A 6033-nucleotide genomic window follows, 5' to 3' on the forward strand; every position below is an offset into this window, starting at 1 on the left:
TATAGTGTATGATGCAAAATTCGTTTTAAGATTATGTAATTCGTAAATGCACAAATTTTATTTGTCGTGGTATTATTTTTATTATTATTAGGGCTCGGAAGTTGATGGATTTTGCATTTTATTTTTTTTGAAACTTTTTAAACGATGCACTCCTGGTCATAAATGTGTTTCATTAGCATGTGAATCTGAACAACTAATTTTTATTTTGCATTTTTTTGAATTTTATGGTGTTTAATACTTTATAAGTCATTTTTTGACATTTTTAGGTCATTTTCCCACATTTTTAGTCATTTTTACTGATTTCACATTAGTTCATCACTTCTTATTGTTTCTTGTCGATTGCGATTATACCGGTAACTATTACTTAAAACTTTAAATTACCACGGGGCACGGACTAAGATTACTAGTTACTACCTATCCAATTTTATCACACCGATTACAGTCGTCGTTGTCGTGTTGTAGTGAATATTATTGTACCTAAATTTTATTATTTTTTTGTAATATTTTCGAAATGCCGAAAATTAAAACGTCGGTTAGTGCTCGTCTACGTCTACTATATTTGTAATTTTTTTTATTTAATATTTAAGCCATTTAAGGACATTTTCTGTCATATTTTAAGTAATTTGTAAGCTTTGATAGATGTATATAGAATTTTACAATAAAATAGAGTACAATTTAAAAAAATTTATTTTTATTAATTTAAAACAAATATTTGTATATTTTTTAGGTCATTTTTTAATGTTTTTAAGGTCATCAACTTCCGAGCCCAAGATAATTGTACAATATAGATTTGTAGTCATAAACCATAATACCTACCAAGAACTTAGAATACTAAGCATTTTATTACGGAGTCTATGGTTGCAGGTTTGCAGCTTATATTGATATACTATATTATATTTATATACCTATTACTTATTGGCATTTTGGCAACAAGTTGTTGCTCTAAAGTTTAAAACCATACTTACAGTCTTAATAATTCCTATTGTTTTCCTAAAAGTTATATGGTGTATAATGTATATAAGTATACTATATATTATAAATAGGGCCCGGAACTTGATGCATTTGCATCTATTTTTCTTTTGCGTACCTATATACGAGGCTTGTCTTTACAGAAATGTGACTGATGTTATGCGTATAATTCAATGGAACCATTTTTATTTTGCAATTTTTGATTATACGGTCATATTTTAGTAATTTTGGAGCATTTTTTACAATTTTCTTATATATTATTTTGACAAAACTAAATATTTGGAAAAACTAATGTATTAATTGTGCAGTATATTGTATTACTGACATTATTTCTTATCTCCGTTTTAAATTTATTTTAGGCCCATCACTTTTTTCAAGTATGCACCAATCACATATGTGGAAATGGAAAGAAGTTTTTCTACCTACAAAACTTTATTATCGGAAAATTCCCGATCTTATTTCTTTTTGAAAATATTAAAATTAAACACACTATATGATAGTTCAATGTAACACATTTATTGTATATTTACTTAATATTTAATCGATTAAGTAATAAAAATATATTTAATATATAAAAATATTAGCATTATTCAAATGAATAAAATAATAATTAATAAATAAATGATTTAAAAACGATGATTTATTATTAAAAAACGTAATTTTTGAAAATGTTATGATATGTTTTGGTATTTTAAGGTAATCTTTTAAGTCGTTTTTTGATGTTTTTAAGTAATTTTAATACTTTTTTTGTGTGCATTTTTAAAAGATTTTTATGTCATCAAGTTTCGGGCCCTAATTATAAATATAATTTGACAATACTATTATAAGTAGATTAAATAGTAAATTTGAAAAAATGTTTAGTAAGTTTTATTTTCTGTCAATATTGTAATTAAGTACACAGTTACGGTATATCTATATGGCTATATGTTGTATTAAAACATTTTCTAGGTGTTGATTACTATTTCATAAATGCTTCATTCAGTAGCTAGGGCTTCAGCCCCTCCCCCCAAATCTCGAACGGTATTTGCGCCTATGTAATAATTATTGTATAATATCAGATATTAAAGATTCAGAGATTCTATATAAGCAGTAAAGAGTTACCATTAATTGTCACTCTGCTATGTATTATATTAAATAATATTATTATTAGACATTAAACATTAAACACAGTATACCATCATATACCAGTCCTATAATTTGTTGTAAATTTTGCTACTACACACTTAACCATTTTTTTAGCATATTATACCTATATCTACACAAACATCTTTTAAGGGTTTTAACTAGTAAACAGTAAACATAAACTTTTTTTCGTCTATTTGTCATCCATACTACTGCAGTACACAAAAATAGGGACTGCAATATAAAATCATTATATTAATACCAATGAAAAAACATTATCTGTAATTGACTACCTATTATATTGATCAATAGGCGGTAGTAGTAAGGTGGCATATAATTGGTCACATGTGACGAGAAAATATATTTTACCATCTAAAATGAAATACTATGTACTTCGACTAATTAAATTAAATGTTTGAATACGAAAAAAAAAGAATGCAATCACCAGGGCTCGGAAGTTATAGCACTAAAAAAATTAATTTTAATTATAAATATATTTTAAATATACACGTAAAAATATAAATATCAGCGCTATAAATAACACTAAAAATTGGAAAATAAGCAAAATAAAATTTTTAACAAAATTTTTTAAACATGAAATTTAAGATATATTTAATTGTACAGATTTTTAATGTTTTTTTATGATGGTATAGGTATCGACAGGAATACGACTGCAGCACAATAATACAACGAATCCAATGATAGTGCGATAGAACGATGTGACTGACACGATAAACAATTTATTGGAAACGAACGGAATTGTCCGATTTAATCGACGATATAACAACGGTCTAAGGCCGTTTATTTCGGACGCGTACCATCTTAAAATAAAAAAAATTGTTTTCGTTCACATATTCGTAGCCCGTAGGCGGCTGTTTAGTAGGTAATTTAATTTAATTTTTAAAAATGTTCCTATAAACAGCATTTATAACTCCAAATTAGTAAAATAGCTCCTATAATATGTATTTATGTGAAAATATACCCAAAAATAGCACTAAAAACCGTAAATATGCAAAAAATAGCAAAATAAAATTTCGTGTATGACATCATAGAAGTGTGAAACATTTGTATCTTACTTTGGATGTTTTAAGACGAACCAAGAAAAATGTGCATTTGCTAGAACTTCCGAGCCCTGGTAATCACATAGTGAAATCGGTGGATTACTGGGAAAAAATGTGTACGTGGCCCGTAAAATATATGATATACACATACACCTATGGTCAGTGTTGAGCCCAGATAAATATTTTTTAATTTAGAAAAATATAAAAATAATAGACCAAAATCAATTTAGATAAAGATAGAAATAAAATCATCTAAAATTATCTATTTAATAAATAAAAATAATCATAATCAATCTAAATAAAAAGCTGCAGATACATTTTTTAAAAAACAAAGATTTGAAATTAAAATTTTGCTTCTATATAATTTAAAAATTGTTTTTTTTTTAAAACTTTTTATGACTTTTGAGCTAAGTACACATTTTATAATTAATTATTTTCTATCATACTATTGTCGAATAAATAAATAAATAATTTAGTTGTTTTATTCTATCACAATAGTCATGTCCTGTTTATGATATACGATACTTCAGGAGCTTGTGCAGTCGGAGCCATCTATAATTTAATGCTGTTGAATTATTTTTAGTTTTTTTTTCTAATCATTTTTATTTATTCAAGGCGTAGTCAACAAATAAAATTTCACATTTTATAAGATAAAAAAATAGTTTAGAAAAATATTTGATTTAAAATTTTTTTTTTAATTTTTTAAAATTTAAAATATTAAGATTTTTATATACTTATTTATCAAAAGTTAATAATGCATAGTTTCTCAAGAATTGCAACATTGATTTAAACTAAATATAAAAACTAAAAATATTTTAAAAACCAGTAGGTAGTTTCTTCTTGATTAGCACCGTATTTAAAAGTAAAATAAAAACATGGTCATTGGCTATATATAATATTGACATTTGGCAATGTACATACTTTGAATTTCCGTTATGACTAGAAGTTGCTAATGCTTCGATGTTTAATACAACTCCTTTTTTTTCAAACAAAGCGAACCTATCAAGTCGATATTAGATTTGCTTAAGAGGACGCTATACACTGGTCATTTTCAGCGGTAAATACTTGTCTACGGAAAAAAACATGCAAAAAGTGGTTTTAGAGTAAAACTACCAATTATGAAAATTATAGAGAACAATATTTAGGAGGGAACCTCATTGGTTTTTTTTAAATTTTAAGTATTAAAAAAGTCCGATTTATTTAAAAAATGTAAAAAAAAAGGTTTTGTGTCTTTAATTACGAGCTGTGTATTTAGATTAATTATTAATATAAAACCCCAATGAGGTTCCCTCCGAAATATTGTTTTCTATAAATTTCATAATAGATATTTTTTAGATCGTAGTAAGTATATATATTTATAATAAACCTTCGAGACATCGTCTTTGTAAATATGCCATGTATATGAAACTGGTGGCGTGATCTAGTGTTGTCTGGAAAAGAACGAATTAGTCGATTACGCTGTTGATTGTGTCGAGAGTGAAGGGAAGCGTTAGAATTTGCTTTCCCGTCCCACTGCTCAATGATGGCAAAACTTGATTTAAAATAAGTAAATACTGTTTTACGGTATTTAAATAAAGATGTTTCGGATTGTATGTTATTGTATATTAAGTTAAATATTATATAATATATGATGGTATGTATAAATGCATATTATTGTTATAATAATTAAATACTAATAATATATAATACATGCCAGGCGCGTAGCTAGAAATTTCTAAGAGGGGGTGTTATTCAAAATTAATTGAAAAAATTACACACACAAAATTGATAACATGATGCATCTTTATCTTGATAAAAAAATATTATGTATACCACGGCTGAGGGGGGGTGTTATTACACCTGTAACACCCCCCCTGGCTACGCGCCTGATACATGCAATATTTTCGAAAACAATTATATCGATCTACTAAAGGTAAAATAAACGACTAGCTATATAAAATAATATATCACTTGGTGATGTAGACTTATGGCTCTATGTCTTTATATGAGGAGGTTCCGTGTATTCGATATGATTATACAGGTGTACCGTCATTTCGTCGCGGTAATTTGGTCGCGCGTCAATTCGTCGCTTATCGATGTTGGCAATAATTATATGACTATACATACTACATAGTTGTATACAATTAGTTAATGTATTAACAATTTAATATAAAATTCAATATTTAATAATTGATTTTGTTAACATTATAATTATAAATATAATGGGTACCTACATGTCACAACTAGAATATTAATTATTTATAAAAATTAAGTAGAATTAAAATAAAATATAGGAAAAACGAAACTTATTATTTACAAAAATTAAAATTGTGGGCAATACCTAGTAAAATTTCATTTAATGGATGATTGTCAACATTTGGACATACTTCCAAGAGTCTATTTCTCGACCATCACGCTGGCTTTTTATAAATTGTAAAGACATGTTTTATTTTTATAGTATATTTACTGTTTAATAGATGTAGTAATATAGTATAGGCTGTTATAGACTGTTTTGGTATACTATTCGATACAGACTGACTGATGCTAAAGAATCACATACTATTAAAAAGAAAACTATAAAGATACGATATCAAACATATAACTATACCTTAGGGTTATTAACCTCCAACAACTATATTTAGTCAAAAAATTATCGCCAACTTCATTAAGGTTAGGCGACGAATTGTCGTGCTACCAAATTACCGCGACCAAATGACGTATATCCGATTATACACTTATACACAAGCATGAGTGGCGGACATACCTCTAAGTTATGATGGTACACGATTTTAGTGTACGATGTGACTGTATATATTTATGATAATTGGTTATAATAGTAGGTATTAAGCCATTTCATAAGTAACAATTATCAGGAAACTACATAGGTATTTGTTTTTGTGTG

This window comes from Rhopalosiphum padi, chromosome 3, assembly GCF_020882245.1.
Source record: "Rhopalosiphum padi isolate XX-2018 chromosome 3, ASM2088224v1, whole genome shotgun sequence".
In the NCBI taxonomy this organism is placed as follows: Eukaryota; Metazoa; Arthropoda; class Insecta; order Hemiptera; family Aphididae; genus Rhopalosiphum; species Rhopalosiphum padi.